Below are 24,308 nucleotides of genomic sequence, written 5' to 3' on the forward strand. Positions count from 1 at the left end.
TGCCAGGGTCATATTATAGCTTGTTTTGATGTTTCACCAACAAATTCTGTGCCTCATACAGGGACAAGCCAAGGAGAGCATCCCGAGTTCCAACTGGAGGCCACGGCACAATCACTCTGTCAGGTATTGTTAGTAAGTCAGGATCATAAAAGATAATAAACTCTCTCCCATCTTTTATGACGGCACACGGAGATCAAACATTTTCCAAACCAGAGCACAAAACCCCCAGGACCAGTTCTCCCTGACAGATGTTCATCTGCTATCTTGGTATTGACGTGTTACTTAATTTATTGACCCACAGAGGAAAGGAAATACAAAGACCCAAGAAGTCTGGTATTGTACAAACTATGAGCCTTCAAAACAAACTGAATACGCAGTGGTATGATTTAGGAACTGTCTAACTAGTGTTCTTTTACACTTTTTCCCCTCAATATTTAGAAAAATAAAAATAAGTCACAGAAAAGGAGTTAAACAAAAAAGCTTTTATTGTTCTTATTATCTTTTACTCAATGATCAACACATTTATTGATCAATGGCATCACACCTGATTCACCCTAGGTCTCTTATGTCAATTAAGAGTGGGGTGAGATAGAGTTTAACCAGGTGATGGCGGTGCATGCCTTTAATCCCAGCACAAGGGAGACAGAAGCAGGCAGATCTCTGTGAGCTCGAGGCCAAACTGGTCTACAAGAGCAAGTTCCAGGACGGGCACCAAAGCTATACAGAGAAACCCTGTCTCAAACAAAAGAAAACAAAACAAAAAACCACAAACAAAAGAATGGGGTGAAATAGAGCTTGACAGTGGCGTGTTACAGGCTTTGATCTTTCTTGCTTGAATCAATTCTGCATAGCTAGATAGAACATGGTGGGGCAGAACCTGCACATCTCCAAGATGACCAAGTCTTGAACAAAAAGAATCCCCATGTCCAGTGGTGTCCAGAGCCCTCCTTCAGGAAGGCCCAGCAGCCTTTACTCGCCCCACATATTCTCAGTCCTTCTCCGTCATAACCTGTGTCCCAGGCTGACGGATGAAATGCTGGTTTCTCTTTGCACCTCTGTGACTTTGTTCATAAAGTCCTTGCTCTGATCTGCAAATAAAAGTCCTTTAAGAGTCAGGCAAGATCAATTGCTGCTTCCCCTAATTGCTATAGGCCTTTGTGAGTACAATTCTCCTTCTACACATCTCCTTGAATAAAGCGTCAAATCTCATCCATCTTTTGGCCTCACCCACCCCTTCTGTGTCTTATACCAAGGGTGTAATAATATCTTGTGGTGTTTAGTATTACTTATACCTTTGGCAGAATTTGGAATCATGTGAGATGGGCCTCATGAGATGACTGGGGGTGGCGGGTATCTTAATTGCCTCAGTGGAGGTGGAAAGACACCTCCTGTGGGTGGGATCCTTGACTGCGTAAATAAGAAAGGGGGCCGAGCAGTGGTGCGGGAGAATTATCTGTATTCTGTCAATCATATTTTAATAAAACGCTGATTGGCCAGGCAGGCAGTATAGGCGGGAAAGCCAGACAGGAAGTAGGGGTGGAGCAAAGAGACTGGGAGTATTCTGGAAGCAGAAGCTCTCTCTCAGCCATTCCTGTACAGACCACCGAAGAGGCAACATGTAAGCTGTCACACCGAGAAAGGTACCGAGCCCATGTGGCTAACATAGATAAGGATAATGGGGTAATATATGTTATAAGAGTTAACAAGAAGCCTGACCTAATGGACCAATCAGTTTATAATCTTATGGAGTCTTGTGCGTGATTTTCTTTGGGGCCTGCCTGCTGTGGGGTACTGGGCAGGACAGATACCCCAACAAGCCAGCCCCACATGTTACAGAGCAGTAACTTTCATTTCGCATTCGCTGCCTTCTAACTGCGGATCTGGATAGGCTATGACAGCTCCTTCCAGCTCTTGCTGCCCTGACTTCCCTACTATGGCAGACCACGGCTTTGAATCATGAGCCAAAATGAACTCCTCCTTCCCCACAAGTTGCTTTTGTCAGAGTTTTATCACAGAATAACGTGGCCATACCTCATGCTCCACAAATATTTATTCATTTCGTTCATAAACACCATACTCATCTTTAGAGTTCTCGCCTCCAAAGCCTTCTACGATTTCACTTGTACTAGGAATAAAGACCAGACTCTTTGACTTTCATTCAAAACCCTCCAAATACATGCCGATGCATCTTTAGACTGTATCTACACTACCCAGCCTGTAAAGAAATAGTCACCTGTCAAAACTGTCTCCTTTTTGTATCCTACCACATTCTACCATAGGCCCCAGCTGCCCCACCCCCACCCCGCGCTAACACACACCCACACATCCTCATCGGTTCTCAAACACAGCACTAAACACACTTCTTCTCTGAGATGCTTTCACAAGTAACTCTGGTTTCAGAGATCCGTAAAGTTACATAACGCCTGATATGTCTTCTAGACGATTCTGAGAAACCGTTACTCCTACCAAGTGCCAATATAATTTTGATGTTTCCTTCCTTTTTAAACTTTCTGTTGTCCAATCAGGACTCATCAAATCACTTTCTTTAGCATACCCTAAAACATAGTGTTTGATGTGTCAGTTGGATCAAGCAAAGTGTTTTTCCACCTTAGGTTCCAGGCCAAGTGATTTGCCTGCCATGAATAATCAGAGCGTCTTATTGTTTATTAAAGATTCCTGTTCTTAGAAGTTAACAACTTAGAAGAAATTACAGCCTAACGCACAAATACATCTACACATACATAACTAAAACCACAATTCTGATTTTAATTCCTAACTGTCTTTCGCAGGATGCAACCTAACATTTGCCATTTTATTTCAAGATATTAAAAAAAAAAGTCACCACATCCCAGCTACAGTTTGTATGACCCACAAATGAGGCACAATCAACTAGTGAGTTACTATTGGAAAAAAAATCTTGACTTTAGAAGTTTCTAGCTGATAAAGAAACTCTAAAAGCTTATGGAGAAATGTTGATTCTCATTGCGACCTTGTATGTCCAAGAATACAGAGTACAATAGCAAAGAAGCAAACGTCCAGGAAAGATAATTGACTAGACATTTCCACATGACTCAGTAAAGGAGAAGAATCAGAATATGAGAAATAACTAGACTCTACTCCAAAGAGAGAAGGAAAGAAAAGAAAGAGCTTCAGAAACTCACAAAGGCCATGAACTGAAAAGCACAGAGGAAAAAAAAAGATGACACCCAACAAAATTAGCCAAACTAGATGGAGCTGTACTTGTGTGGCTCCCTGGCTGGGGTGGGAGAGGAGAACAGAATCACTGGGGAAGAAGAAACTGCAAGTCATTGCCCCTGGAAAAGCCTTCAAAGGGATCAAATCCAGTTGTGGTCTCTGGTGAGACACCAGTTCCTCCAGCAGGTAGACCAGTTGGAAGGAATCCCATTTTGTCATCCTGTACGTCTCTGAGAACAATGGCCAGGAACCATCTTGAGATTGAACCTATGTTTCTAACCAAAGGACCCAGAGGACCTGACACCACAGAACAACCAAAAGTCAAGAAATCTGAATCTAACCTGCCACAGGTTTAGAACCAGAGGCAATTGTAAAGAATGGGCAGGCTCAACACTAACAAGTCAAAGCGTGTTAGTGGCAAGAAGCATTCCCCATTTTAATATTTTATTCTCCACTCATTCATCAAGTTTTATCTGTGCAACCACTCCACTTTCATTGTTGCGCAGTGTACTCATTACTTTTCTGTGACTGTGATAGAATATCCTGATAAAAGGCAACTTAAGGTGGGGGGAGAAGGTTTGACTTACAGTTCTAGAGGGGATATGGTCCATTGCTGCAGGGGAGGCATGACAGCAGGAGCATGAATCTGGTCAATAACATGTCATCCACACACAGGAAGCAGAAAGAGGTGAGAGCAAAAAGAGCCAGGCAATAAAAATTCAAAACCTGACCTAGTATTATACCTCCTCCAGCAAGGTTACACTTCCTAGAGGTTCCATGGCCTTCCCAAAAAGCACTAGAGACCAAGTGTTTAGACACATGAGACTATGGGAGATACTTACCATTCAAACCACAACGTTCTGCCCCTGCCTCCCCCCCCCCCCCGACACATGGCTATCTCATGACACAAAATTAATTTCTTCTTACTTCAAAAGTTCCCATAGTCTTTAACAGTCCCAACAGTATTCAAGTATCCAAAGTCTCTTCTGGGACTCAAGGCAATCTCTTCTTAACTATGGTATCCTATAAAATCAAAAACAAATCACCTACTTCCAATATACAATGATACAGAGTACACACTCCCATTCCAGGAGTGGAGAGGAAACATGTTGATGAACAGACTGGAACAAGACCAAAGCTAAGCAGGACAAGCACTAAGCCCCATCACATGGCTCTGGTATTTGGGACTTCAGTTTCAAAGGGCTCTGGTAGATCAACCTCTCCAGCTTTGCTGCCTACAGTACATCTTTGTTTCCTGGGATGGTTCCATTTCCTGTATGAGGTCCTCCTTGACAGATATCCCCCTTCTTCAGCATCTCTGACTTTACCTTCACAGCTTCATACAATGGCCTTTCAGGGGCTCCTCTCAGGAATACTGACCCTACTCTTAGAATATGAGGAAGCATCCATGATTCCCTTGGTCTTGCTTACTCACTAATTAATATTTTCTGTTCTATGTCTTTTTACTATGAATGTAACTACAAACAAATCAGAGAAAGAACTATTTTCTACACTTTTGCCTACCCCTATGATTAAACTGAAGTTATGAACATTGGGATTTTGGAATAGGTATTGAAGACATAGGGGAAAGCAGAATAATCAGAATGGGGGTTCTTTCATGGGTGACAGAAAGTCACCGTTCATTCTCCAAATAATATGAGAGAGACAGAAATATAGTTATAACAGAGCTTAACTTCTGTCAGAAAAGGTGCCGACCTCTCTAAGGCATAGTCTCATCTTGAATGCTGTTCCGAAAATCCCCAGGCACAGGGATTTTTAGTACTAATTTTTAGCAGCACTAATTGGACTTAGTTATTTAAAGAATGACTTGAAATTGGGAGGAGAATTTTTGGGGTACTCTGGGGGAGAGGTGGGTATTTCAAAATACATTGTATATGTATATGAAATTCTCGAAGGGTACATAAAAACAGTACATATTTAAAAATTAAAGTAGTACCTCAGCAAATCATAGCAAGAATGTGTTCAGAGGTGATGTTGTCTCATTCCACTCCTTGTGCAAGGAGAGAACTCTGTAAATGTTGAGCTCCAATGATGCAGAAAACAGAAGAGTGAAAAGGAAAAATAGTAAATGTTCAGGGAATTAAAGAAGATAAATCCTATGGACAAGAGGACAAGCCATGAACTAGAAGACACTCCAGGTTCAAAAATAAAAAGCAATTCCAGTTGCTCTTGATGACTGCAAGGGTCTTTCAACAAATCACCTCCTCCAAAGTGTGCCTAATTTCCTTTCTTGATTTGAAAACATTGTTTTTCTTTTAATATAAATTCACCCTCTGCAATGTCATAAATTCTTGTTCTGCTAATAGCACAGTGCTGCAAAATTCAGGTAGAAATGAATGTGGTATTCGATAGTAAAGTATTTATAGAATGATTTAGTGAATTCCATATTATTAAAGCTATTATTCAAGAGATTTCTAACAAATAAGTTCTTCTAAAAAGTTTTAGGTTTGGTTTTTTTTGCAAGTCTAACAGAAGATAAAATATTCAGTGGAAAAGTGAAGATTTATATCATCAAAAAACTGCAAACTACTACTGAGATCAGTACGTATCAACACTGTTGCTAGCTAATCTTCTATAATGATGCTCTTGGGGAGGCTGATTATTACACAGAGAAAGATTATAACCAGGGAGGAGGGCATGAACATGAGGTTGATTATTACATGGAGAAAGATTATAACCAGGGAGTTGGACATGAACAAATAGAGGGCTTGCTGGTATCTAGGTAAAAAAGAGCTGAAAAGGTAACAGAGCTGGAAGCCCTTGGGAGAAGGCCTACTTAGTACCACAAAAGAGAAGCTGGCAATCCCAGCTTTAGAGTTGATTGCCTAGAGATTCTTAATCTTTCTTCGTTTAGTAGCTTTTCAGTTTTTCTTAAGATTTTTGTTCCTACAATTTTACAAGGCAGAAAAATATTGACAACACCTTAAGCTATGTTGGTTGCTTCAGTAATGAGCAAGAAGCCTCCACATCTTAACTGGAAACAAAGCTGAGTGGGGAGGAAAGTCAAGATGTACTTTTATTTACAGAACAGTGAGACCTAGCTTTGATAAGTCATATAATAGTGGAGAATGTATCTGTCATTCTGAAGAAGTCACCTTCAATTCAGACCCACATGGACACACCTGCAAATAAATATCATGGTGAGAAGTCTTCAACCCTCTGTCTGCTTACATTTTCCAGTAATGTGATTGTGTGTGTGTGTATGTGTGTGTGTGTGTGTGATTTTTAAATTAAATTTTTCTTTAATAATTTCATACATGCATGTGATGCATTCTGATTAGTCTGATTTTTTAAACAAAATGTTATGGTGGATGCATTTTAGAATTGTCTGGACATAAAACATATACTCGGGGTGTGTGTGCAAGTGTGTGTATGTGTACACGTGTATGTGTATGTGCACAGGTATGTATGTGTATGCTGAGGACAAAGGTTGGTGTTGGGTGTCTTCCTCAACCTCTCTTATTTTTTGAGCCAGGGCTTCTCTTCCCTAGTATGAGCCCACTCAGCTATGCTGGCTAGCTGAAGCCAGAGTTTCTCTTGGTACCTGGTGTGAGTCTGCTCAGTTATGCAGGCTTGCTGGCCAGTGAGCCCAGGGGTTCGGCCAGTCTCTGCCTCCCCAGCACTGGGATCACAACATACCTCTTTGGTCCTGGGGACCAAACTCAAGTCGTCAAGCTCACACGGCACGTACTTTAACAATTCCAGCCCTCTCCCCGAGCCCCCAAGGCATTCTTTTTCACTTAGCAATTCCTCTAATGCCTTTTGGAGCTCATTGAAAGAAAGATTAAACCTTATTTTTAAGATTCCAGATTTTGAATCATTTGTAACATAGTCCTGAATTAAAAATAAAAACTTGAGTTTATTCAAATCCATTTGCTTTGGAAATAAATAAAGGGCATATGTATAAATTTAGAAAGTCTTCCAAATAGGATTCCCAGCTTTTTTCCAAAAGACCTCAGAAGGATGGGCTCTTCTCCCCCAGCTGTGAGACTGGTGAGGCTGCTGTGCTGGGGTCTGGATGCTTAACTCCGCCCCTTCAAAGGAAAGTCCCCAAAGACAAAGGAATGCCTTTCCTTGACAACAGTCAGAGTCTGCTCTCATGCCTTCAGAACTCTTCCAAAAGTGAAAAATTGTGTTTATTGGGCCTGCCTAGTGTCACAGAGGAGTTCACCCACTTTTTCTTTTTTAAATCTAATTTTCATGGCATACCTGACAGGTAGACTGTATTCCCCCTTTTTTTTCCTGACAGGAAAAGACAGTCGGAGAGAGATTGGGGGTTTGAGGAAAGCAAGGACCTACACACGTTTTCTAACTTGAGTCTTTCCTGGCCCGCTCTGTACTGTGTTTTATGTGGTAGTCCTCTATACCAGATGTCCAGACATTTCTAACCCTCTGTCAGTTAAGAACAAGCCAAAGCTTAAATCTTCTTTATATATGTGGTGCCAGGTTCATTTTCCCAGGAAACCAGTCACATTTAAAACTGGAGCCACAAACCCATGGCATGCTCAAGCCTCCAGGCTTCACCTTTGAAACCATTGGCCTCAGAAGGAAGAAGCAAACTTCTAAAAGGCATATTTCTTGGACTTCTAAGTCCCCAAAGTTTCCTTCTACAATAGAGCAGTGAACAGAAGCATCAGAGTTCTGATACCTTCTGTGAGGAATGAGAAGTTTCACTTTTCATCCTGGGATTTCAGAAGCCCAGCCCCATACCAAGAAAGTATGAAAAGGAGGCCTAACAGGCCGGCTTAGGGAAGGAGTTCAAAACCAAAAGTTAGGGACTCTGTTTTATCTTCTTTTCGATCCACTCACTATAGTAACTTTTCATTCCTTCCTCTTCCCTAGCCCCGTTGCTCCTGTCTGATCTCCCGACCCATACACACACACATACACACACACACACACACACGCACACACACATTGCAAGATACATTCCGTCATGAGTCCTCCCAGCCCAGAGCAAAACAAATCAGGCAGAACCATATAATTTATCACACCAAACTGGAATTACCCCCACCCACTTAAAAAATCTGGCTTCCTTACAGGGTAACAGCAACTAGGCCCTGGCAGGGCTCAGTCAACGTGGGTGATCTGTGACATGTGGCAAAAATACAGAACTCATCAGATTTAATAAAACAAAGTTCCACACACGATTGGAAGGCTGCTCTCAACAAAGGCCTTGAGGAGTTACGGCAGGCAGCCCCCAGCTTTCGAGGGAAGCAACCCCCTCCGAGTACAAAGCTCCTTCAGGGCTCAGAAGTTTTGAAAGACTAACTGGATGTCCCTAGCAGACGGGAGGTGCTAGAGTCGGGAATAAATGGCAACAGAACAGATGCACTGTTGTGAAGTAAGAGGGTCAACAGTGTGCCCACCCTGGGCTGGGCATTGGAATGTCACATTTCTGTGCTCTGCATTCCTCTACAGACAGAGGTGTCCTCTGCTGCCTACCAGCCACAATGCACCAAACAGTCAGAAGCTGGTTCCCCAGAATGAGTCCAAGAAGTGACACTTGTCTGTAGTCCAACGCATTGCTAAGATTCTCCCAGGGAAGCTGTGGGTGGCCTTAAGGCCTACACATTTGAAGTGCTTATTTGAGACAATTCAGTTTTAGAGGGAACCCCTGGGAACCCCAGGACAAGCAAGTGCACTGTCAAAACCATTTCCTCATCTCATCAGAAACAAATTGTTAGAGAGACAGAAAGAGAAGCGGAGAGTCAGAGACTTTGTGGCTGAGGGCAAAGAAGAACCCTCAGGACCTTGGAAGTCTGGTCTTCAAACAGTAATCACTAGGCTTAAGGTCACTTGTCCAATGGCTCAACATTGGATACCATTTCCTGCTTCTTGGACTACTTGTGCCTCTAGTAGCAGCAATAAAAGACACAATACTTACTTGTCCCCCAAGCATCTTGGCACCATTCTGAAAGTATGGGCACTGTCATTTCACAGATTAGGAAACTCAGTTGCTAAGGATGCAGGGTGACTTGCTGAAGACTAGAAACACTAGAGTCCAGGGTTGAAGCCCGGGGCAATTTGGCTTCCCATGCATTCTTCATGTCTTTGCTGTCTTAAAGGCTGCTGAACAGTGGACTAAATCCTGAGGTGGAAAGCCAGTCAACAAAAAAATTTGTGGCCTATAAAAGTGAAGTCAAGCACAGTGAGCTAGGACGAGACTTTTTCACAGATTACAATAATCACACCTTGCTGATGACCAGGTGGTCCAGTGTCCCAGCAAAGCCTTGCTTCCAACACATCAGGCAAACCATTGGAGAAACTGTGGGGGAACCAAGAGGGCCCTTCTTCACCAAGCAACTCACTAGGGACCCTTGGGCTTGTCAGTCAGTTTCTCTGAGTTCCAGTTCCCTAGTTAATAAAACTTATGTGTCATTTTATAAAATTACCACAGGGATTAAAATAACATATTTATATGCATATATGTGGTTGCACATATATATTTACATCATATATAGATATAAAATAGGAAATTATGTGATGAATAGAAGTTATTACTATTAAACCAGAGATAATAACATAAATAGAATTTTTCACTTCTAAATTAAACTGATATCATGGTCTATGAAAGACCATAAAAGAGGGGTGAATGCTAGGACTCTTAAAGAGTCTGTATTTGTGGCTCGCCCCACACTCAAGGGGTACATTTGGAGAGATGATGTGGCATGAAGGTGGCTTCTGTAAGACAACCCATGTGGAGTCCCAGCTCACAGAGTCCAGCCTGCAGTCAGCGTCCCCTGAAGACACAAGGTGGCCGCTCTTATAGAGTTTTCCATGCTCTCAGCCCTGGGTTCAAATCTAACATCAAAAACAGGCAAACCCTTCATCTTCAATGTCAATTGTTCTAAGTCACCTGGTCACTACATTTGAGCTGTGTCAGAAGCTAGGGAAGGGAGGGGAGACTAGGGTCGGAGTCATCCCCCAGCTTAGCCGTTAGCAGTCTTGCCTCTTGACTGCAATTGTCATCTTCCATCACTGTCAGTCTCTGGGAAATACCTGCCTCCACATCTTCCCACCCAAGTGACTGCCGCCATGGATGCTCCCCACATTTACGGAAGGTACAGGGCACTCTGTAGCCTCAGCATCCTTAAGAAGGATTGGAGCACGTATGTACCTCTCTTTGAATTGTCTGAGCATTTAATGAAAACTGTTTTAGTAAGGCAGACATTTAAGGAGATCGTTGACATGTGATATAAATTCTGCCTGTCTTTAATTATCCCAACCTCACACTAGCATATGCTGCTTCCTCTAACCATTTGCACCAGTGACAAAGGGGTTGCTCTAATCTTGCTACTCCCTTGCCAGAGTACTCTTCATGCTTGTTTCACTGGTGTATCACTTCCCAGGACATCCTTATGCTGCCTTCCATCCAGTGAGTTGGCTTGACAATGGCAACATGGCAACAACTTGTTAGAGATGATGCTTTATAGATTTCCACAAGTTAAGAAAACAAAAACAAAAACAAAAACGCCCCTGCTAGATTTTTCCTGCAATCGCTTAACTTGGAATTTTTGAGGTTGGAGTTGACTTTTGAAAGGCACCCATTCTTGCTCTACCCCCAGTTTCTATTACCAGCTGCACGATGGTGCCATACATTAAGAACATTGGTTTTTTTTTTTCCACATCTGTCTCTGCCACACTTAACCTCCACATCTGCCAGATGTGCTGGATTCTGCTCCTTGTTTGCAATGCAAATGTAAGTTGTTGCTGGAGTTATCTGCTTCCTGAAGCATCTTTCTTCTATCTAACCTGTCTGATTCCCCTTTTTCTGAAAGTGACTGACCTTATACATCACATAGCCAGAGAGAGAGAGAGAGAGAGAGAGAGAGAGAGAGAGAGAGAGAGAGAGAGAGAGATTGAGTAATAACCCTTGCCCCTTAACCCAAAACCCAAGGCTTTCTGTTAAGCAGGAAGAAGTTGAACCAAAACTAAAGTTCTTGGTCAGAGTTCACTGTCAACACTCACGGGACTGTCTACAGGAAACTCCGCTCTAACCTTAGCTGTCAGCACATCAACAAAACTGCTCCCAAACTCCAAGAGAGTTTTCTCTGAGCCTCCAGAGAACACTTAGGGGCCAGGCTTTCTCCATGTCAGCTTCTTCATCCCCAAGTCCTATGCTCAGGGCACTCTTCTCTGGACGTCAACCATCCTGGTTGTTCTCCTTCAGCCTGGATATTTCTTTCTCCTCCCAAGCAGAAACTCTACAAGTCTTCCTCTACCTACATCCTAAATTCTTAGCCTTGACTCCTTGTCCCAAGTAAAGCTTATTTTTCCCTTTAAACAACAAACTTCCCATTTAGAAGCAGAAAAATAAAATACAAATGTTGAAATAGGTCTCAGACTACTGGCAAAAAATATTAACAACAAAGCTTAATTTACTTGTCATCTAATATGCCCCAGGTATTTGAGAGGCTCTGTGTAGAAATTGCCTCAACACAGGCAAAGTCAGGGAAATGGGAGTCCAAGCTGATGATCTTCTTAGGGTCATATGGTCAGCAAGCAAAGGTCAGATTCGGGGCCAGGAGTTTCAGATTTCAGAGTCTATATTTTTAAGTCATTCACTAAAATAATTCCTCAGATTTGTCAGGAACACTGGGGCTTCTTACGGAACAGAGAAAATTAACAATTCATTAACAGCTGATTTTTTTTCTTTTGAGGCAAAGACTATGAGGCAGTGTCATATGGGAATGTCCTTTTTCATTTTATTTTGCTAAAAATATACACAGTATAATATACACTGTACTAGTCACCTGTAAAACCACAATCCGTGTTACTTATTGAATTCTATAATACATCTCCAAATCACTTGTCCTGCACACATAAAACTCCACCAGGTTAACAGAAATAACTTTGTTCCTTTTCCTCGATTCTTAGCAATCCCTTCTTCCTTCCTCCCTCCCTTCTTTCTTTATTCTTCCTTTTTTATTTCTTTCCTTTTCTATTTTTCTTTTGTTGAAAATATTTTCTTCATATAATGTTTTATACTTATGGTTTCCTTACACCCAACTCCTCTCAGTTCCTTCCCACCTTCCCTCCCATCTGAGTCTACATCATTACTGACTTTCCTTAGGAAACGGGCATCTAAGGAATAATCATAAAATAAGATAAAGAACAAACAACCTGGAATGGAATAAAATTAAGAAAAAGAGTCAAAGAAAAAGCAAGAGAAATGCATATAGACATGGACACACACATTTGTACACACAGGAATTCCATAAAACACAAAACTAGAAGCCATAACATATATACAAAGGATCTGAATATATAAAAAAAGTTTATAAGCCCTTACAAAATATTATGAGACAAAGAGTCTCCAAAGATGCCTCTGTGTTGGCCACCTACTGTTGGGTATAGGATCTGCCTTTAAGAGTGGTTGGTGTCTCCAGTGAGACAGAATTGGAGAGAAATAATTTTTAATTTGAGAGTGCTTATGAATTGGAGGTAGCTTCTTATTAGGGCTGAGGGCCTGTGTCCACTTCCCCTCTCAACACTGGGACACCTTCTGGCTTAGACTCATGTAGGCTCTGTGCATGCTGCCACAGTCTCTGTGAGTTCAGTTCATGTGTGTGTCAATCTGCTGTACTTAGAGGACCTTGTTTCCTTGATGCCCTCCAGCCCCTCTGGTTCTTACAATTCTTTCACCTTCTCTTCAGTGGGGTTCCCTGAGCCCTGAGGAGAGGGATTGGATAGAGGCATGCCATTTTGGACTGACTGTTCCAAGGTCTCTCACAATCTCTATACATTGTCCAACTGTGGGTTTCTGCATTTGTTCCCATCTGATGGAGGAAGAGGCTTCTCTGATGATGGCTGAGCAAGGCGCTGACCTGAGCATAGCAGAATGTCATTAGAAATCATTTCATGGATACATTCCTTTAGTAGAACTAGAGTATTTGGGATTTCCCCTAGGTTCCTTGTCTATCTGGTCTCAGGTTCTTGGTCACCCAAGCAGTGTCAAGGATGGTTTCCACCTCATTGAGTGGGCTTTAAAGCCAATCAGATGTTGGTTGGTTGCCCCAAAAGCTTTGTGCCACTATTACACTAGCACATCTTGCAAGCAGGTCATCATTGTAGATCAGACAGTTTGTAGCTAGGTTACTGTTTCCCTTTAGCGGTATACAAATTACCTTCCAGCCTCATAGTCCATAGGGGATGAAGGCTCTAAGTAGGGACCAGCTTTATTTAAAAGAGTTGTATAGGTGATGCCTTCAGCAATAGAATCTTACTGTCAGTATTTGGAGAGCAACCAGTGGTCTTTGTAATAGCCTGGGGTTTGAGGGTATGGACCCCCTTTTAAAGTCATTGAGTCATCTTGAAGCTTGAGTCTATAGACTATTTCACTCCTCTCATTCATATTCTGGCTCTTGCCACATGCCTGGTGATTGTACAATTTATGCTGCATGAAAGCCTTTCAGAGCACATAGGTTGTTTCTCAAGAGCTCACCACTGACATGTTTATTAATAAAAAAATAATCCTGACCTGAGTCAGAATTTGGAATTCAGAATCTCTGGGTCTGCTACTGCCTTATGCTTTTTGGCACTCTCAATTTTAATGTTTTTTCCCCTAAAGACTCTGTTATCTGTGATAGAAGGTAAAAAACATTGTCCCTTTCTACTAAAAAGGAAACTGAGTCATTAAACCAGATGCTCCAAGTTTTATGTCTAATAAGTTTTTTCTGACACCAAGATAAGGAGAAAACTGAAAGTACTTCAAAATATCTACTCAGTTCCAACAACAAAACTCCCAGATATGGCATCCAGGAAGAAGGTTAGACAGGGTTTCTCTGTGTAACAGTCCTAGTTATCCTGAAACTAGTTCTTGTAGACCAAGCTGGCCTCGAGATCTGCCTGCCTCTGCCTCCCAAGTGCTGAAATTAAAGGCATGTGCCACCACCGCCCAGCAAGGAAGAAGGTTTTATGTCGAAATGCCAACACTCTCTTATTGGAGCCATCTGGGTTGTTGGTGTCCGGGGTGGAAAAGAGCTTATGGGCTAAGATAAGACTCAAGGAGATGGTTCAGATATGATGTGCATCTGCCATCCTTTGGTAGTACGTAATGAAGCAGTATTAGTTAAGGCTTTGTGGCTTTAGACTTTTAGTGACTATTCTAAGGAAATAACCCTAGAAACACAGATCTAGATGTTTGCAGAGAGGAGTCACATTCTGTCACTTGCTACTATTGTCTTATTAATTCTAATTCTACTTGAAGCAGTTAGAGTTTATGTTCTCCCTTGACTGCCAAAAAATAAAGTCAAAAATACAGAGATTATAGAAGAAGAGAAATTCTGTATTTCTAGGAATGGTCATTCTGTTGCTAGTTTTAATGGACATAAAAGCTAACTTAAAGTCCACATTGTCAGAAGAGGCCAACCATAGGGGAAGAAGAATATGGCCATGGAGGAGTCCCTGACCAGGCCTAGGGGATCCACAGTGGTGACAAGTTCAAACAGAAGCACCTGAATGAAGACTCAAGCTTCTGCAGTACCTATAACAGAGCAGCAGTGGCAGGAGATAGATGCTTCAGATTTTGACAGCTGATTTTACTCCACGGTTCAATCTCAGGCTCTCATCTATATCAGCACCCTAATAGTCCTAAAGTATTGAGGTGAAGAAACATAACCCAGGTCAAAAAACTAGCCACACTTCCAAACAAAACCTAGTTAATTCACTAAACTATATTTTGAATCAGATTATTTAACAGTTTGTGTAGACATGGTTGGTGTAGGAGGGTCTTCTTTCTGTGTGTTGCTTTCATTGGTTGAATAAAGAAAACTGCCTTGGCCTTTTGATAGGGCAGCCCTTAGATGGGTGTGGTAGACAGAACAGAATTCTGGGAGGAAGAAGGCAGTGTGACAGACGTAGGTTAGACTCTTTCCGGTAAGCCACAATTGCATAGTGATACACAGATTTAATAGAAATGGGTTAATCAAGATGTGAGAGTAAGCCAATAAGAGGCTAGAGCTAATGGGCCAGGCAGCAATTTAATTGATACAGATCTCCATGTGATTATTTCAGGCATAAGCTAGCTGGGTGGAAGGGATGAAAAGCAACCCGCCAGCCTGGGTGTAAGCCAGTTGGGTGACGGGACACGGCCTGCCGCTCCTCCTTACTACAGAGTGGCATGATAGGGTAAAACTTAGATAGGTGGGAAAAAGAAAACTGGATGCTGGGAGGAAGGAGGCAGGCAGAGAGTCACCATGGAGCCAGCCGCCAGGTCAGACATGCTGAATCTTTCCCGGCAAGCCACGACATCATGGTGAAATACAGATTAATATAAATGGGTTAATCAAGATGTGAGAGTTAGCCAATAAGAGGCTAGAAATAATGGGTTAGGTAGTGTTTAAATGAATACAAATTGTGTGTTGTTATTTCAGGATATAAGCTAGCCAGGCGGCTCTCGGCCGGGTGGGATGAAAAGCAGCCCGCACCTCTTACAACACACGGTTGAGGGAATTAGAAAAGTAACTATTAAGAAGAGTCATCAAATGGCACCAGAATTTAAAAGCTGATCTTACGTTGTGATTTTAACTTAGTATTGAATCTAGAAGCCCTTCCCCTACTAGGTTCTCATGTGTCCCTTTTTTTCTTAAAATTATTAATTCTATTGTTTCACTTTAATTTCTTGAGCTATTGATATGCATTCTTAGAACGATATGTCTCTCATTTTTTTCCTATTGATGAAGACTTGAAAGAAAAAACTAAACTAAAAATAATACTTCTTCTTTGCTCTCTTTCTTGACTCCTGTATAGAGCATTTTAGACAGGATTCTGGCACATATCAAAAAACATCTTACTCAAACCATTTTCAACAGGAAAAAGAATTTATTGACTGTTATAATAAAAAAAGAAGCTCACACAGCTTGAGTCAGGGCTCAAACAATGAACCACTTTTCACTCCTCATTCCTCAGCACTGCACTGGCAGTGTTGGCTCCAGATCTAGCCTCCAGGTGGATAAAAAGATGCCCACAGAAACTTTCCCTCATCTCTTTAGATCTTCAAGTCCCCAGAGAAGGGAGTCTGCATGTCCCCCACAAACTCTGGGAATAGTTTCATTGGTCTTATTGACTCATTGCATGTTCACTGTTGAAGCAGCCCTTGCTGATGAGGAACTAGGAAGGTCTGGCTGACTTAGAGAATCTATGCCTGATGTGGGATTCCCCTGTGTATGATGTGAATACCATTGGTTAATAAAGAAACTGTCTTGAGCCTGCACAGGGAATAGAGGTAAGTAGGGAAAACTAAACTGAACACTGGGAGAAAGAAGGAAGAGTTAGAAATTAGAAAGAAGCCATAGAGCCGCTGTCAGAGACAGCTGGTAGGCTGCAACATCTCGGTGATGCACAGATTAATGGAGAAGGGTTAAATTAATATATAAGAGTTAGCCAATAAGAAGCTAGAGCTAGTGGGCCAAGCAGTGATTTAAATAATGTGGTTTCTGTGTGATTATTTCGGGTCTGAGCTGCTGAGCAGCCGAGAACCAACGAACAGCCTTATTACACCATATATCCACAATGGGGTCAATTCTGCCCACACCACGTAGACTAAAGGAAGAGAAAACATGCAGAAATTTGAGGCAGCATAGGCACCAATAGTCTGGGTGGTAAAATCAACAAAGGCCCACCTCTTCGTCATGGCATTTCTCAGAAGTCAAATGACGGTAGGTAATAACCCACAGAAACTTCCAGAAGAAAGCATCATAATGAGAAATGGTGAGCAGGGTCTGAGGTGTGCTTCAGAACTTCCCCCAGGGAAGTGGAATCTCTTTCTCATTGAACTGAAATTACGTAGCTTCAAAACAAACCAAAGCATCAGAGGGAAGTTCTTAGCCTCAAATGAAGAGTTCTGTTGTTTTAGGCCTGAGTGCGGAAACTGGACACTATGAGTCATCACTAAACTATGCACAGTGGCCTCAGTGGGCAAGTTACATGAACATTCAGATTGTCCTCTCACCAAAAGCAGATGAAAAGTAAAGTTATTCCGAAATAGAAAACATCAAGGAGGGAAAAGATCTATCTAGAACATCAGAAGAGATAGTTATCTCAGGGCTCCCTGGTCCTGAGACTGGTGATGGGAAGCCACAATTCTCAAAGCCAGTCTGTTTTTGTCACAAATGGCATGCAGCACTGGAAAATCTTCCTTAGTAGTGAAAAAACAGCCCCAAAACCCTGACGGTTGCCAATTCAATCATTTTACGTATTTGAAATGTCTTTCAACCCCCTTGAAATAAGACAGAGGTTATGATTTCTGTGACAGGGACAGTTCCATGGCACCCCCTGTATGCCCCCAACACAGACACACACACACACACACACACACACACACACACACACACACACACACGTTCCGTATCACTTACTAAGAGGGACAGCAGAACAACGTGTTTGAGATAATGACCTCTCAGCAGACTGAGATGACTTCCTATAGGACCAATATTTAAAGGTAAAGGCAGAGATGTATGGTAGGAAGGAGACCCAGAGGCACTGTGGATTTTAAGACAGAAAATTGGTAATGGATGAAAAATAAAAAAAACTATGAGTTTTCCCCTCACCGAACATATAGTATGAAGGAAAACACAGGACAATGCAATTTGCTCTAATCTAATCCAAAGTGATGACCTTAGGCAGGCCAGCTGGTCACCCAATTGCTTCATCTGTATAAAATTAGACTCAAAATATCCTTCTAAGGAAGAACTACTACATTCTCTATAGCAGAGAATCTGAGTTATAAGCTCTATCGTCCATATTATTTATGTGATTCTGGTCAGATTTGAGAACCATTTTAAAGATGTTTGTTTTTCTAATCAAGACTTTATATTTAGTAATAAATACTTGAATGTGAGGCTTGGGCTTGTGTTTGAATTAAGGGAGAAATATGGAGAGGAAGTGGAGTAAAAATAACACTAAGGAAAGAAACAGTGAGCGCTCTGACACTTGTTTTATAACCACAAAAATGTTGGTACTTAAATTTATCAGATGACTCTCAGGAGAATCCAATAAAAATACTTGCAGATAAATTTGTACCCTAGAATAGCATTAACAGAAATGTAAGCTCTAGATGCTCATAGAGTAAAGCACAGGGACAGATTCTCTGAGGCCTCCTATCAGAGATGGAGGAGTTCAGCATAGCCATACTGCATTCCAGGAAAGGCAGGCCTTCCACTACCCATGGATGGTTTCTCAGTTGCTTTGATTTGAATATAAAACTGCCCCATGAAGGTCCATGTGGTAAAGTCTTGGTGGCCAGCTGATGGACTTTTGAAATAACCCATAACTTCATTAATGGACCCAATGGTAAGTTCATAGCTTAACTGAGATATTTTAAATATTTATAGTTTATACCATCTTGCTTAAAAATTAATAGGTTTTGGATGAATGAAGTCTAACATACTCTAAATACCTAAATGCTTGGTTTAAATATGCACAAAGGTAGGCTAAGTGTAATGGTCTCCCTAAGCAAATATATATATATATATTATATATATATATTTATATATAAATATAAATATATATATTATATATATATATTTCACCAACAAAATATATATATATCACCAACAAAAACAGACTTGGCAGGTTCTATTATTATACATTTGTGTATGTACCTACATACATATATATGTAACAAATATAATCAAAGAAAATGATGCTATGAACTTGAGAGGGAAGCAAGGGAGGAGTTGAAAGGAGAGTTGAAAGATTGGGAGGAGGTTGGGAATGTATGGGGGAAGAGATATCATTCTATTTAAATTAAAAACATTTTTAAATTACCCTTAATAATAACACTTGTGATGAGTTATTGATACTAACTGAGGAAATATTAAGTTATTAGGTTTACTAACAAAAACATTTGATTACAATTTTCAAAAGGTAAATTCAGCTTTGAGAAGCTGCCAAGCAAATAAACCTGAAAATGTAAGTGAAGATTTAAGGTAGACGATTGGGGTAAATCTACCATCCGGTGTGATTTACAGAATGACGGAACTAAACGCTGAGCATCAGCTCCCCAGTCATACACCCGAACCCCAAGTTGAGCAACTAGTGCAAGTGCAAGAAGAGCAAGACACCTTGCACAAGCCGTTCAGCAGCTTTGATTGGCAGAAATGAGTGATGTGTCTGTCTCTTTAATTTCATAATATTGAAAATGGACTCCAAGAGTATAACAAGATGCTGATCACATTTCAGCCAAGCATTATCATTCAATAAATGCACATTGAGGCTCTTACATGTCAGCCCCTGTAGCACACTGACCTAAGAGGCAGTCTCCACGTACACCAGGAGCCCACAATGTGGAAGGATGGAGGTACCCTGGTGCTAGCCACGTTCACTCTTCTTCCTCATTTAGATCAATGGTCCCTCCATATTCCCTGAGGCCTGCATAGGACAGGTGTGGGAGAGCAGAGGGCACTCTGGTGGGAGGAAGGATGAAGTTGTTTCCATGTAAATCCTCTTTTTATTTTCTTGACCCATTTGGCACTGGATGGGCCCCCTCTCTGGAAGACACATTTCCCTGGCATGGATTAAGTAGCTCAAGGTTACTGAACACCCAAGTCATTGGAAGGACGTGTGTTCAGGGAAGGTAAGTGAAACTCATGGTATCTAATCTACCTCTCCAGCCTCTGTTTCTGTGATATCCAAACAGCACAATTTGCTTTCATTCAGTCTGTGATTAGGAACATGTTTACACCTGATGCTTTGACATTTACGAGCCTCCAAAGACAAAAAAGTCCTCTCCCCAGTGTCTTGTAAAATGGTAAGACTTTGTCTAAACAAATGATTCTCTTTTCATAATGAAGACTATAGAAGTAAGAAATAGACCGCCTTTGCTGGACATTCTCCCACCCATAGGAAATACTGAGAAATTGAGCATTATAAAATAACTAGCATCTGACAACAACCAGATTAGTTTTAGTAATGAGGAGGGGTAGGTAGGCTTTCTCCTTACTGTGCCTTCTCCTAAGGAAAAAATTCAAACTAATTACCAATGTTCACCATGATTGCATCTTCACAGCCTCTCAAATTATTTTACACAGTTGTGCAGCTTTGACTCTGAACTTAAGACTGCTATACCTCAAATCTTCTGAGCTACAGATTCCTATTTCCAGCTGATGCTGACCTTGCCAGCAGGCGTAGCACAGATGTGTTATTTCCTTCCCCTTCCCTCACTCTACTCCCTCACAGCTGCCCCTTTTAGTAGAGCATTCTTTCCCAGCTTTGTTCTTTGTAGTAGAATGCTCTCCTGCTATCAGTTTCTGGAAGAACTTTCTCTGGGGTGACAACCCCTAGAGAGAGAGACAGAGGCAGACAGAGACAGAGAGACAGATAGAGAGGGAGAGAAATAGAGGGAGGGAGAGAAGGGGAGGGACGAAGAGAGAGAAAGAAGAGCTGGACAGTCCTTCTCTCTGTGGCCAGGGACATGGACCAATTCTGTTAGGGCTCCCAAAACACTGTTTCACAGCTGTGAGTTAACTGGCTGAAGCCGTGGTCCATTACTTACAGCAGCCATTCCCACCCAGCTGCACAGTGAAATCACTTGGGGAACTTTAAAGCTAGAAAGGCATGAATCCTACTTCACCCCTCAGTTCTGTCCCTGAATCGAATTTAATTGTTCTGGGGAAGACTGAACAGTGGGATGTTATTTTTAATAGCCACATATGAATAATATAAGCGATACCTTCTCGATTTATGGATAATTTTTGCCTGATTATCTAGGTGTTACATATGTCAGGTACTTAATAAGTATTAGTCGAATAAATGGATAATTGCAGCATCCACACTGATTGCATAGTCCTCCTTGGTAGTAAGCATGTATGTATGGAAGGTCAGAGTCATGATGTCTAGAGACTGAAAGATGAAGCCTCTTTAAAGCAAGAATTTACTCAAGCTGGTGAAATGGAAATGTGATGCCCCTCGGAGAATCTAGGCTCCTATTGTGCAGGAATCTGTTCCCAGTCACAAGAAACCACAAGCAGTGCTATCGGAATATCAGAAGACGGAAGGCCAGAGCCAGGCTTGACTCGTCAATTGTGCCCATGGCCTCAGTCCACTTCCTTGTTGGCCCAATGTTCCTTATACAAAATGACCTTAGCCTGAACAGAAACATTGTTACACTTGAGTCTGAACTCACAAGATGCCCTTAGGGAAAGCTTTGGTCCCTCCTTGTCCAAGATGATGTCTACACATGTAAAATTAAGTTGTCCCTTTATGAAACAAGAATTTACGACTTGGATTCTTTTAGTCTCACTTCCAAATTTGTCAAGCATCCTATGATTTGCTGAGCAACTTTGCACTTGGGAAATGCTCTCTTCCCAAAAAATAAGCAGAGATGCCTGTTTTTCTAGGCACTGAACTAGACATGATCAGTCTAAGCGCTTGCAGGTGCATGTTTTATAAGCAGGGCATGGGCAGAGTTAACCACCTTTGTCTCTGGACTGAGGAAGGGCGGGTCACCTTGCCGATAGCACTGGCAACTGGCCTGCCCAGAATGCCCCTTTTCATTGTCTCACTTCCTGTCCAGGTTCTCCAGGGAGCTAATTATGAAAGAGTGTCTGTGATGATTACATGTTAGGTGTGAACTATATAGTCAGGGATAATTGTGAGGTATTGAAGTGATCATCTGAGTTTGATTGACAAAATGCTTGCACCTCTGTGGAAAGCTCAGAGTTACTCCCTAGCATTTAACTCCTTGACATTTAACACTCAACATAAGCAAGCACTATATTTCTGAGGAAACAAAAGTCAGTATGCATAATACAAAATTCTGAGGAAAGGAGGGTTATCTATCTCTCCTCAAGGATGTACCTAAGACAGGTGACTTAGACGTGAGAGTCATCGGGTGGGAGGCAGCTCAGGTTACCAAGAGTGACCGTGTCTTTCCAACCAAGCAGTCCCTAAAGTCACTAACCAGCTCTGAACCCATGTGAGCCTCTAAAGAAAGACAGACAAGTACTCAAATCTCTAAAGAATACACAGAGCAACCAGAGGACTTCTTCTGAGCATAAATATTAGAAGTAGTGATACAAGGGGACTGATCTAATGAGAGTTTACCAAGGCCAGTTGGACTGGGACTGAACGAGCACGTGATCCAACCAGATTCTCTGAACGTGGCTGGATTCTCTGAATGTGGCTGGCCCGGAGTCTTTCTGAAAAGCCATTGACAATGACACTGGGACTTGTTTCCTCTGCATATACTGGATTTCTGGGATCCAGTCTGTCTGGACACTCACCTTCCTGGACCTGGAGGGAGGGGAGAGGAGCTTGAACTTCCCACAGGGCAGGAGACCCTGACTGCTCTTGGGGATGGAGAGGGAGGAGGGGAGGGAGTGGGGGGAGTGGGAGGGTGTTGGGAGGAGGGGCGGAAATGGAGACGTTTGTATTTTAATAAACTTTGAGAAAAAAAATTAAAAAAAGAAGTAGTGAAGTTCATTTCTAAATATTATCAAGCATTAATCATTTAAATATTAGAAGAACTGATGTGATAGCTCAGTCAGGAAATAGTTTGCCTCACAAGCAAGAGAACCAGAGCTCAATCCATACAACGAGCGATGGCACACACCTGTAACCCCGGGTGGAGACAGGTGGATCTGGAAGCTAGCTAGCCAGCCAACCCAGCCTACCCCTACTTGTGAGCCTTCAGGCTACAGTGAAAGACCTTGCTTATCAAAGTGGACAACTCCTGAGGGACTATACTCAAGGTGATCCTCAGGTTTCCATACATACATGGGCATGAGTAGCTGCAGGTGGTATATTGCATATGTATATATTCATTAGATGCTATTTAGACCTATAGTTACACATCCAAGTATACAGAGATTCCACCTTAAAATGGCTGATTCTCTATAACCTTCGCAATAATAAGAAAAGTTAGCATTGCGCCTGCCAGGCAGAATCATTGTCTGTGACATGACTCCATGATCAATGCCAACCCACAAAGAAAATGAAATGGTCTTTCTCTGGAAGAGACTTCTCTATGCAGGTGTTTGGGGTCACAGCATGACACCTATAGGTAGAAATTACAAACCACTTAACAATTTCAATTTGTCTATCATCTTTGCATAGCAACCTTGAATATCACTAAATAGTTAATATGACTTTGTGGTTTCCTAATTTTAACTGAAAATTAGAAAGTACGAAAGGAAAAGTCTCCTGACTGCTCTTAGGACTAGAGAGGGAGGGAGAGGTGGGGAGGGGGAGGGAAAAGAGAGGTGGAAATTTTTAATAAATAAATAATTAAATTAGAGAAAAAAGAAAAGTCTCCTGGAGATTATGATTCTGAACTACTGCTGGGTAAGCCAGTTATTTCCAACACTGCCTAAGAAGTTCGTTCACTGCCCTGTGCTACAAGTCAGTATTTCTTATGTCAATAGCCTACTACAGAGATAAAAGTCTTGCTTATTTATGACTGAAAGTTCTCATCACAGTTTCGTGGAGAAGAGGCTTTAAAAAGGATCAAACTCTACACCTTCAAAGGTAATCAATTATCTATAGATGACCTTAAAACAACCCTATATTACTACCAAACTGCCACTTCGTACATCTTAAAGAGTAAGGCAGGAGTGAGACAGGGTGTGTAGCCTGTGTAGCTAGGCTAACCTTGAACTCACGATCACTCTGTCTCTGCTTTCCAAGTGCTGGGATTACAAGCTTGTACAACCACACCCAGTCTCAAATTAGTAACTCTTAAAATAAACTGTAATCTTGCCAAAAGGTTGGTAAAAAAAATTATACACGCTAAGACATGAATCAAGCCATAAAATAGAACACCTTGGCAAGATGAAGAGAGAGGCCTAAGTCCAAAGTCCAAATTTTCTACTAACGTGGCCCAGATCAACACAATCAACATCCTTGCCTTTACATTTCCTCTGTGTTCAGAAGTTCTCCTTTAAATGGAAGATATCTCTCTCATTTTTCATTCTGTGGTTCATCCTTTGAGATCTGAGAAAATCTGGAAAGATTGTGAGGTTCCAAGAGATTTATTTTAAGAAATATTTGTGGAAGCTTCTTGAACCCAGACTTTTTTCAGTGGGTCATTTTGGACTGACCCCCAATAATACCAATCCATCTACAACTTAGTGGAATTTTTAACTTAGTTC

The sequence above is a fragment of the Myodes glareolus genome, chromosome 4 (assembly GCF_982192425.1).
Source record: "Myodes glareolus chromosome 4, mMyoGla1.1, whole genome shotgun sequence".
In the NCBI taxonomy this organism is placed as follows: domain Eukaryota; kingdom Metazoa; phylum Chordata; class Mammalia; order Rodentia; family Cricetidae; genus Myodes; species Myodes glareolus.